A 12,205-nucleotide genomic window follows, 5' to 3' on the forward strand; every position below is an offset into this window, starting at 1 on the left:
GACAGAGGAAGAAAATTTTCCTTTAACTTGCTCCCCAAAGACTTACTACAATTAAAGCATTAGATAAGGGGCGCCTGGGTGGCCCAGTCAGTTAAGCATCTGCCTTTGGCTCAGGTCATGATCTCAGGGTCCTGGGATCAAGGGTCGGGCTCCCTGATCAGCGGGGAGTCTGCTTCTCCCTCTTCCTCTGTCCCTCCTCACAGTTCATGCTCTTTCTCACCCTCTCTCTCTCAAATAAATAAATATAAAATCTTTTTTAAAAAATAAAGCATTACATAAGATTTCAGAATACATATTCTTGTTTTTTAAATGTTAGCTTTAAGTTATGCGTGAAGCACATATCACAATGATAGGCATCTAACAGGCGGGCGATAGACTACCAGTTGGTGCTATCGTTATTACTACTAGTGGTGGTGGTGGTCCTTGTTGTCATCGTCAAGAAATGTGAAAGGAAACATTCTTCTTTGGACAATGACAATACTAGTAACATGGACAGCTTGCTAACTGCCAGGTAAGTACTCTATTGCCTCCATTTTTAAGAGAGCTGAAGCCTAGAGAATTTAAGGAACTTGCCCAAGGTGAAACAAAAAGGAGACGGCAAAGACGAGTAGAATCCAACCAGTCTGGCTATAGCAACAGCTCTCTTAAGCTATCTTAATCACTGAGACCATTCAGGTGTTTAAACACCTACAAAAATAACCTAATTGGATAAATGGATACTCTATAAAATATTACTAAATTGCCAAGGCAAATGAAACAAAACGAAATGAAACAAAACGAAACCAAAGCAACCCAAAGAAGATTTTTTTGTTTGCTGATTTGTCCTTGTCTCTATATGTCACGGCTGCAAGGTAAGGCTGAAAAAGGAGTTCTAGCTAAAGATATGGGGCTAATAGGCACAAAGTCAAGCAACAATTTTAAAAAGTCAAAACAAAATAAAACTACCCCTCCTCAATAAAAAGACCCCAAAACTTACTGTATTAGATGAAAGGGAAAGATAAACAAAAGGCAAATTATTTAACAAAGAATAACTAAATATACACATACAGGGGAGAAAGCATAGGCTGGCCCTTAGACTCCAAAGCATCTGATGGATGGGCTGCAGTCTCCTGATTTTGAGAACTCTCTTGTTCATACCCTTTTTCTCCCCATTGCTTCCAACTTTGGAAGACTAGGTCATGTTTCATTAATCCATTATGTGGCAAGTCTAGAAATCAAAAACATTCTTATCAACTCTCTAAAATATTAGGAATAGTTTATATAACTTAGTTTCCTCCAATATTTTCCCCTGTCTGAAAAAGTTTTATTTTCTATTAAGGACAAGAGAAAGTTTCCTAAAACTCAAATGATAAAAAGAAAGAATGAACTTGAGAGTGTATCTTCCTTGGCTTTCTTCTTACACCAGATTAAAAAGTACTGGATTTGAGATATGGCCCAATCTATTACTTTTGAAAAAGTAACACAATTTCATTTCTATTTCCCTCTTCCATCTGTGACAGACCACTTAATCTAAGAAGGTAGAAGTAAAAAAGAAATTTCTGACATTAATAATATGATATGAATTTACTGGAAATTTTAAAAACACAATTTTTCTTGTAAAGATGATATTGTTACAAGCAGAAAAAAGCTGAGAACTACACACAATAACGTGTTAATAATGTTTATCTATTGATGTTGTGTTGTTTTTAAACTATCTTTTTTGGGGGCCCCTGGCTGCCTCAGTTGGTAGAGCATGTGACTCTTGATCTCAGGGTCCTGAGTTTGAGCCCCTCATTAGGCACAGAGCCTACTTAAAAAAAAAATAAATTATCCTTTTTTCCTATTTTCCAATTTTTACAGTAATGAACAGTCTTACGGCATAATATAATAAAGGAAAGGAAAATATCGTATAATGAGTGAGCTAATCCCAACTCTAGGACTATCCTTGAACAAGCAGTTTAAAACATAGGCTTTTTACTTAACAACCGGATTTGCAAAGTGAACATCCCTCCATCCTTTCCTGGTGCTTCAAGATTCCAGGGAGAATACAATTCATTCCAGTGCTTAGACTGAGAACATCTCTTCAAGATTTGGAGTTTCCACTACTACCTTCTATCATAATTATTCTAAACTATTTCCCCCCAGTTACAATATACTTGTATTGGCCCAACCATCTCCCTCAACAAGTTCCTCTTCTGACCAAAGATAAATATTTTCAAGGTACTACACTTGGGCTATTTATAAAAGTTGACTTTTATTTATTTGTTTGTTTGTTTTGAGGGGGAGGGACAGAGGGAGAGGCAGAGCATGGAGCCTGACATGGGACTTGATCTCACAACCCTAAGATCATGACCTGAGCCAAAATCAAGAGTCAGACGTCCAACCTACTGAGCCACCAGGCACCCCTAAAAGTTGACTTTTAATACCAACCATCTGGAGAAGATAAACATTAACTTTAAAATAAACAGGGGAAGAAAGGATCATTACAGTTAGTGACAACAAAGAACGAGAAAAACAGTGATTAAAAAAAATCGTGTACATGCTAAAAGAAAAGCTAAGGTACTACTTCAGGGTTAGTCTAGTTTTAACAGGAAGATTGGCTATGGAGAAGGCAAACAGGAATATATATTTTTAAAGTAATAATTCATTTTAAAAATATTTCAGATTTGTATTTCCAAGCACTGTCTACTGAAAAGTCTGAGAGGCAATGACAATTCAATAACAATAAGCACTTCCTAGTACCCTGATTGTGGTTTTCTACTACCGTTCCCCATTGAAAAGAATCAATCCTCCTTGAAATTATGGCCAATTCCAGGTCTGGGGCAGGAAATACACTTGAACATAGAGCAAAGAAGCTATCAAGGGGTAATGGATCATGTCGAAAGACATGAGTCAATATGAAATGTTCCCACAGGCCAAAGACTAGAGAAATTGAACATAAAAGAGGAAAAATGCAATGCAATGAAGCATATTTAAAATATAAAAGCTCACAAATTAATTTTGCTACTCAAGGGAAAAAAGAGAGAGCTCTTCTTGGAAAAAACAAACAAAACAAAACAAAACAAAACAAAATAACTCAAAGCATCTACTTGAATGCTGCTAAAAGGAAGAGGGAAGAGGGAAATATTTATTCTGCTCTTCCTGTACTTCAAAGTAACCAAATAGTCCTGGTTATTGAGAGTTTTAATATTTTTAATGAAGAACTTCAGATAATAAATGTGGAAAGAATGACAGAATTATAAAATTACCACTTTGCAACACTTACTGCAAAATTCATTTAGGCAATGATAATAAATGAGGGAACTTTATAATGCAGGGATCAGGCTGACACTTCCTGAACCCACTGCTCAAGTTTAGCGTCACTGATAGTGAAGCAATGAGACACCAGGAGCCTCCCCATAAGAGACAGTAGGAAGCACACACACTACGTAGGAAGTATTTCTGCCAATGGGCGTATTGAATGTAGTCAAACCCCTACAGCTAACTTCCATTTATAGGATGGAGGAACAAATACAGAAACAAGCAAACTCAGGATAGGGATAGGTAGAGAGACCAACTGGTCTAGTTTCTGCAACAAGTCAGGGTTATCTGGTTTATAAATTTGGAACTAGGATTCAAGTTTAGACTAAAAAGTCCATGTTTTTTCCCCCACTGAGACATGCTATTTGATGTAGAAACAAGGTGGGTGTGAAGATGATACATTCTGTTTGTGGTGTGTGTGTATAGTTGGTTTTGGCTTGAAGTTTTTGTTTTTAAGGCCCAATTTATTGTCTGTGTGCCAGACATAGTACTAAAAAAGACAACTTTGTGTACCTTGTCGGTTTTCTTACTCTATAGATGTTGTCACTTACTCTCCAAACGTTAACAGTCATCCACCCAGCCAGGCAGCATTTATAGAAATTCTACAACTGAAGTGGGTAAGCACATAGGTTGTAGAGTCAGATGACTTTAATTCAATCCTATACCCCCTACCCATATGATATTGGGAAAGTTACTTAGTCTCTCATCTGTAAAATGGGGTCATACAACCACTATCATAGGTTTTTGTGAGAATACCTAAGAATTAACGGATATATAACATTTTTAGAATAGTGCCTGGCATAGAATAAATGTGAAAAAAGAGTAGTAATAGGAATGCCTGTGTGGCTCAGTCGGTTAAATGTCTAACTCCTGATTTTGGCTCAGGTCATGATCTCAGGGTCCTGGGATCGAGCCCCGCTTTGGGCTCCACACTCAAGGTGAAGTCTGCTGGAGTGTCTCTCTCTACCTCTGCCCCTGCCCCCACTCACGTGTGCATGCACACGTGAGCTCTCTCTCTCAAAATAAATAAATAAAATATTTTTTAAAAAAAGAGTAGTGATAGGATGGTTTTTTTTTTAAACATTGTGCTACATTGAAGATACTAAGAAAAGTATGATTTATTGATTAAGAAATTTTATAGTCACATATACAAATCATTATTGTCCCTCACAGTTATCAGATTCTTTGTATAAGAAAATAACTTATAGTGATGAATCACTAAATTCTACTCCTGAAACTAATATTACACTATATGTTAACTAGAATTTAAATATAAACTGGAAACATAAAAAAAAAAAAGAAAGAAAATTACTTGTTATATAGCATACTGCTCACACATTTTTTCTCTATTAAAAATATTCACTGGGGTGCCTGCATGGCTCAGTTTGTTAAGCGTCTGCCTTCGGCTCAGTCAAGATCTCAGAGTTCTGGGATCAAGCCCCACATGGGGCTCCCTGCTCAGTGGGGAAACTGCTTCTCTCTCTGCCTCTGCCCCTCCCCCTTCCTCTGCTCATGCTCATGTGCTCTCTCTCAATTAAATAAATGAAATCTTTTTAAAAAATTTCACTGATAAGAGTGATAATAGAAATCAAACATGGTTCTTTCAAGTTCTTGTAATCTATAATCCAAAATTAAAAGCAAGAGTTTATTTTTTTAAAAAGCAAGCATATATTCACATCTCTCTCTCTCTCTTTTGTGCTCTTTTTGCATTTCATTTATTCTTTGAAATGACATTTGTTGCATTTGATTATAATTAGTGAGTCTAGTGTCTGACTCCCCCATTAGATTGTGAGTTGTTAGGGGAAATATTTTGTTTAAAACTAGAATGAGTAAAAAAAGAAATAATGAATACATTGAGCTTTTTGTGTGTTTTTTCTAATTATACATTAAATGAATTTGAAAAGATATTATCTCTTCCCAAGCACATTCCAAAAAAAGCACAAAGCTAACCATGCATTCAAAACAAAAGTGTGTTATTTCATTTTTATTCATCCTCTTTGCTGAAAATCTTTAGAAAATGCAAATAGATTAAAAGACAAAATTTCCAACCTCTTTTATTTTTATTTATTTTTAAAAAAAGATTTTATTTATTTGACAGAGAGAGAGAACAAGCAGGGGGAGTGGGAGAAGGAGAAGCAGGCTCCCCACCGAGCAGGGAGCCTGACTGGTGGCTGGATCCCAGGATGCTGGTATAATGACCTGAGCCGAAGGCAGACACTTAACCACTGAGCCACCCAGGCACCCCATCCAACCTCTTTTAATAGTTCTGTATATTTAAATCTGAATGAGGGGTGCCTGGGTGGCACAGTGGTTAAGCGTCTGCCTTCGGCTCAGGGCGTGATCCCGGCGTTGTGGGATCGAGCCCCACGTCAGGCTCCTCCGTTATGAGCCTGGTTCTTCCTCTCCCACTCCCCCTGCTTGTGTTCCCTCTCTCGCTGGCTGTCTCTATCTCTGTCAAATAAATAAATAAAATCTTAAAAAATAAATAAATCTGAATGAATCTCTTTTGATGGTTTCTGAAGTCAGAAGTATTTTAGGTACTGAAATAAAAACCCAGCCCTACTAACTTTTATTCTAAAATTAACCATTTCTACCAATATACTTATGGATATTCAATATGTCTTAAATTGTTATGGAAATAATTACTGTAATATGCCAACTAATTTTCATAATAATTATTAAAAAGTCATAATTAAAAGATAAAGTACGATGCTATTTTTTCTTTGCAACGAAGAGGTACATGTTACTACTGGAAATCTTCACTTTCTTCCTTGAAATACCAGAAATTCTTCTGTAAAATAAACACATCTCATCAAGACTCTCTGGAACTAGTATAATTACCAGAGGCAATCCCTGTATAAGATCAAAGAAGCAAAACAATAATAGGCAACGTGTGACCTCGACCATGTCACCAGAGACCAATTTTTCAACAGGGAGAAGAGTCAATAATCCAGAACAGAAAACATTAAATAACCAGAAATGCCTCCAAAGTGTGGTTTACCACATCCATCAAGGCTGCCACACTCTGAGAGTTCAGAGTCTCTATGGTTTCAGAGAACAAACTTGTGGGGATTTATCACAGCCATTATTTAAATCTGCATAAAATGCCAGAGGCAGAAAACCAATTTCCCAAATGCAGAGTGGAATTTCAAAAGAGAACCACAATAATTTTCCAGATTCATTGGATGCTTTAAGAAGTATAATAGGAAGGGCACAGATGACTAAGTCTTTTTCATAGAACATTCACCTACTTTCTCTTATTTCCAATCCCCACTTAGTTTTCCCAAGAAGTTGTTTGGAAAGTGAGCTATAATGGGTCCCTAGATCCAAAAACAGGGCTTGCTTTGGTCTCCTTTGTAATCTATTTAGATGACTAATAAGAATTATAAGGGTGCAAAGTAGGGTAAAGAAATTCCCACTCACAATAATTACTGTAAAATAGAAGTACATTTAAATTTGACTTTTAAAAAGCACCACAGATAAAACTGGGCCTTAGAATCAGCAAAATCTGATTGTTTTCCTTAGACACGACCATACCAGACAGCTATGTTCTTTCAAAATTAGATGTGACTAAGGGACTGAAAAAATTTATCTGAATTTTTTAACTTGCAAAATACCCATTCTGCTGGTAATTCAGAGAGTAGTAAAAGGACTTAACTTAGACAAAAAAGTGCTGGAAATTCAAAGCAACTGTGAACACTGTGTTCTTATATGGATTTGTTACTCCTGCTACCTTCATCTTTCCACTCTGTCATCTGCCCCTGTCTTTCCATCTTCTTATCTTATTAACATTGCTAATTGTATTTGTCAGTTTTGCCACAATTTCAATGCTACTTAAACAGCTGTGGGTTTTCTCTAGGCAATTATCAGTCACTACACTTAGGTTTCTAAATTAGTTGTTGAAAGGCACTTTAACCTTGAGAAAAGAGACACTGAGCACACCGCATGCCTGCTGAGCCTTACATTTATGTATATGTTGTTTAAAATGAGTATTAAGAGACTGAAAAAAATCACACACAAGTACAATTCACAAATACTGTAAATTTACGACTTAGTAAGAAAATGCTTAACAAAGCCTATTATATACTAGTCATCATTTCATCTTTTTCCCCTTACTATATATATAGTAATATATGTTCTCTATATATTTGTAAATGTACAGAGGGAATAAACTGGAACACCAAAATACTGCCAAATTCCTCTAACAGTCCCCTTTTACTACCTATGGGCCAGGTGGCCAACACCTTTCAAAGGTATCCATAATCATGGAAGCGGTATCTTGAGGTCATGGGCTCTGGTAAAGACGGCTCTCACAGATCCCGTTCCCCCACCCCTTTCCCATTTCCCTCCAAAGAGAAAAATTCATTATTATACTTGCTTTTCTTATTCTCTATTCTTGACCCTGACATTGATTTTTTTCTTACTACCTATAAAATGTACAAGAAACACATTCAGGGAGAAACAGAGGTTTATGGTTATTCATCGACTGATACCCACTTCTATGAAATACAACTAAATTTTTAAAACCTCTTCTGTAATCTAGAAACATTACATTTCATGTGCTATTTATTCCCTTTATACATAAAAATAAATTCTAAGGTAACTTTTCATAGTTAACAAGTTTTGTTGTTTTTAAAGGTCTATAATATCCTGTTTGTGGGTCAGTCAAAAGCTCGTTAGAATAATCTTTAAATTAATGTAGGCTTGCTCCTTACCAGTCTCTCCCCTACCCCCACTTTTGGCTCTGAGGAAAGAAAAGGCTGGTAATTCAACAGTGTAAAATTCTTCACTGAGAGACAAACACTAAAATGATAAACATTTTGGAAAGCAAAGTACACTTCAAACCCTCACTGTTCTTTCAGACCTATATTCACTCTTATAGTAGTTGCCAACATTTGGTAAGGATTATCCTTCCATTAGACAAAAGCAAGCATTCCTTAGATAAATCAGGAGTTTTTGCAATGAGACTCATAAAACCTTTTCACAACACAGATTTTCAAGAGAATCCTTTAAGGTTTTAGGAGGCTGCTCCTTTTACTAAGTAACAAAATACACCCCATGGTGTCTCACTGACCCCACTCAGCTGTCCTTTGACCTCTTCAATTGTTGAAGCCTAACTCCAGGGCCACAGAATTTGCCTCCCATATCAAACAGGGGATGTTGCTAACTCTTAGCACCTGGTGTAACAAAACGCAAACGTTCTCCGCTCTTCTGTCTCCTCCACTCCCTCTCTGATCATTTTCCAGATGTTCCAGGCCCAAATGTTAAGCCAACACTAGGTTCCAGGGTCTGCATGGTCACCAACGCACAAACAGTGACCACGCTGAAGTGGCAATGACCCTCTTGTTCTTTTTGGCCTCAGAAGAATTCAGCAGGGAGGAAAGATCTTTGCCTTCTTTTGGAAATGCCAGGCTACTCAAACGCATTGTAACATCCAAAAGGAGACATACGGTCTTGGGCTATGCCCAGACAGAACAAGAGTTCCTTAAAACAGCAGCCCCAAACCCTTAATTCTAAGCAAATTTTTAATTTTCTTTGACAGAGGGAGAAAAAAAAAAGGCAGTATTTTCTAAACTAAAAGCCTCCTAAAAATAGAAAAAAAAAAAAAAACCCTGTCATAAAACTTTAAAAACATACATCTCAAAATAGTGTTATATGATAAAAATGTTTCTACAGTCACTACGATTTGGGTTTGTTTTTTTTTTTTTGCAGAGGCCAATGACCTAGATTTCTCTCTTACTAAACAATTCGAAAGATAAAAACCACAGTCAACAAAGGGGAATAAAAAACTGAATTCTTATTGTCTTAATTTAGGTATACAAAAATATAACACAAAGGCTGTTGCCAGGAAAAAAAAAATTATTCAGCAATACTGAATAAGCAAAAACTTAATGCTGAATAAGGTGTTTTTTTTTTTTTTCCCTTTTGGTGGAGAGGATGGGGGAGGGGAGAGGAAAACAGGAGGAAATGGAAGAAGAGCTCATAGAAATTATCTGCTTAATCAATTTAGGAACCAAATATAGTAGCTCTATTTAAATTCTAAATATAACTGCCTAAAACAAATTTGATCTTGAAAAATTGGGGGGTGGGTATTATAACTGTACAATACCTTGGTTTATTTATTAACATTTTTGAATCACGTTCATGATTAAGTTGGGCTGTCAACACTTCAGGGAGCCTGTTGTCTAGATTTTACTTGTTTAAAGCTTTTGTGCACCTGCAAAAACATAAAAAAATAAAAATATATATGTAAAGACATGAATTAGTTTCCAAATACATTATATACCAGAAGAAAATAATTTAAATATGAACACCTCTACAAAAGTTACAATTAGAAATGAATTATTAAAGTCTTACATAACTCCATATACATCATAACTGGCAAATACAGGTATTCCTCCTTCTTAAATATTCCCAAAATAATCACTCCTAATTATATATACTCAAAAATAATTTGTTGTTCTTAATTTCCCCCCTACTCCTACCCTACTAAATGTAAGTTGAATAAATCTGTCAAGTCTGTAGTTTTGACAAGTGTTACCATATGTTAACAGCCCCACAGACTATTTTTATTTTTAGGAATGAAAATAACGAAAGACAATTTTCTTATTCTAAGGAGTTTGAATTTTATAATCTCTGATGCTTAGCCAAAATTTACCTCCTCAAAGAACTAACAAAAATTTAAGACAGAACTAATATTGTTTAAAAGTATTTTTCTACTTTTTGGAACCAATGCTTTAATAATCTCCAAGAAAGAGAGACTGCATGAAGAAAAAAAGACTTACTGTTTTCTACCCTTTTGAGTAGGGTATTTCTAGAAGTAATTAAACTAAATAATTATAATTACATACAACATTGAAAATTACAGTGTGCATATTATTCTCTCCTTTAAATAGATTATGGTCAATATAAACTATTGAGTGGACAAATAGGACATATAGTCATAAAATATCAAGTGAAATAAAAATTATTTGTCACTGATTTTTATAGGTAACTTCGAAGTGTTTTTATTCCTTTATTACTGCGTCTAAAAGGAAAACAAAAGGGGATTTTCCTCAGAATATACTAATTTCAATATGCATATATATAGCACTAAAAATATTTAAAGTAATATTAACTTATGCTTTCTAAAGAAATAGTTTTAAGTTTATTGTCCTTTTATGCCAACTTGAGAGAGAGGAAAGACAGAAAAGAACCATTTTAGATTTTGAAATAAAAATCTTTATCTTACCTTTCTTATTGTCAGAAGAATATCTTCAGGCAAAAGAACAATTAAAAAAGCAAGACCCGGATTTTCAAACTCATGTATTTCCCATCCACCCACACACAAATAGACATCTTTTTGTAAGTCAGGAATCTTGCTACCTACATCCAAACCCAAGATTACCCCATATGGTCAACAAGGTCAAACTGCATTACTGCCAATGAAACTATATGACTCCACGAGGACCTTAATGATTTTTAAAAAAGGTCAGTAATCCAATTCCAATAGCTTCAGAGTCTAAAATTGCTAATTTTTGGCCACGTGCTGCACACTTCACCTGCTAGTAATGACATTTTTGTATTTTCTTCTAATTACACTCAAAGCTAAGACCTTTGGCCCTGGGCCACAGACCCCTATTCAGGCTGCACACATTCTCTTAAACGACCTGATCCTTTGTTGTCACTCTTACTCTTTCATCTATTATTTACACCCATAGAGAAGGAAGAGACTCCACCATTTGTATAGCTTAAAGCTTCTAATCATCTTAATTTCTTTGCCTTTCAACCTATGGTCTTTTTCATAGACGAATGCCAGAAAGTTTGACAAAATCATTTTTTTCAATCGCACCCTCCCATCTCCCTTTCCCCTTTCCTACTCTCTGTCCAAGCTCCCTCCTGCTCCTTCTCTTCCACCGGCCCGGTTCTGCATCAGTCCAAATTTACAAATTTTGGCTTTTGCCAACAAAATGAATTTCTAAATAGAATACAAAATTTCCACCTTGTTCTGACAGATCAGTAACAATTATATTTTTTTCTTTCATCAAAGAGCCCATTAAATTAACTGGAAGTTTACTTAAAATAACTTAAAATATGCCCCCAGTCTCCCTAAGGCATGAGCATAGATTTTTCAGAATCCCCCTGCAAAAATGTCAAAAAACTTAAGTAAACAGTAAAGATGTTGGTTATGTGGTTAATACTTTTCCAACATTTGAATATCCACAGTTGCTCAAATGCTTACAAGAAAAAAAAGTAGAGGAAGGAAAGAAAAATGAAAATATAAAGAAAAATTTTAAAGACCAGAAAAATTTTAAATCGTTACATTTTAAAAGACTACTAATTCTCAAACAGCAAAATGGTCATATTAAACAATGTATGTCATTGCAATTTCCCAACACTTTTCCCAGACATTTTTTTTTTAAATGTCCAAATACATTTTGCAAATCCAAAGCACAGAATTGTTTACCATGATGCAGATGTCCCCCTCAGATCACGGTAGCCACCAAAAGACTCTCATTTCCAAGATGTTTATAAAATGACATATGATCCATCTTTGCTCTCTCTTTCTCTATTGCTCAGCTTACTCTTGATTTCTAACAGTATTTCCTTGTTGTCTGTCCTCTCTGCAGACCCCGAACCCCCTTGTCTTTTCTTATTTTCACCATTTGCTTCAACCAGCAGTTCACTGGAGACCCATCCATCTTGTAATGCCTAAAGTGACAGATGCTCTCAGGAACCACCACACTGCTGAGTGAACAAAAGATAACATCACCTCTAGGAACTCCAGAGAGAAATACAACTGCAACCCTAAGACAGGGGCTGACTTGACAGACATTGGACCATAAACCTCTTCTAAGCGAAAAAGAAAACAATTGCCACACACACAAAAAAATCTGACACAATCAAAGGCAGAAAAGAGTGATTATTTGTGGATTGCCTTTTCACT

General features: G+C 35.7%; 1 protein-coding gene across 11 annotated transcripts in view; it reads right to left on the bottom strand.

Annotated features, from left to right (window-relative positions):
* Positions 1–12,205, bottom strand: part of GREB1L (GREB1 like retinoic acid receptor coactivator) — a 265,250-nt gene that overhangs the window by 136,466 nt on the left and 116,579 nt on the right. For all 11 annotated transcript variants that reach the window (XR_015727761.1, XR_006776899.2, XM_045781919.2 and 8 more), the window contains one exon: positions 9,389–9,496. The gene's annotated coding sequence lies outside the window, so the exon portion shown is untranslated. The remainder of the gene's footprint in view (positions 1–9,388; positions 9,497–12,205) is intronic.

Source organism: Ursus americanus, chromosome 19 (assembly GCF_024610735.1).
Source record: "Ursus americanus isolate L20-20 chromosome 19, mUrsAme1.1.p, whole genome shotgun sequence".
In the NCBI taxonomy this organism is placed as follows: Eukaryota; Metazoa; Chordata; class Mammalia; order Carnivora; family Ursidae; genus Ursus; species Ursus americanus.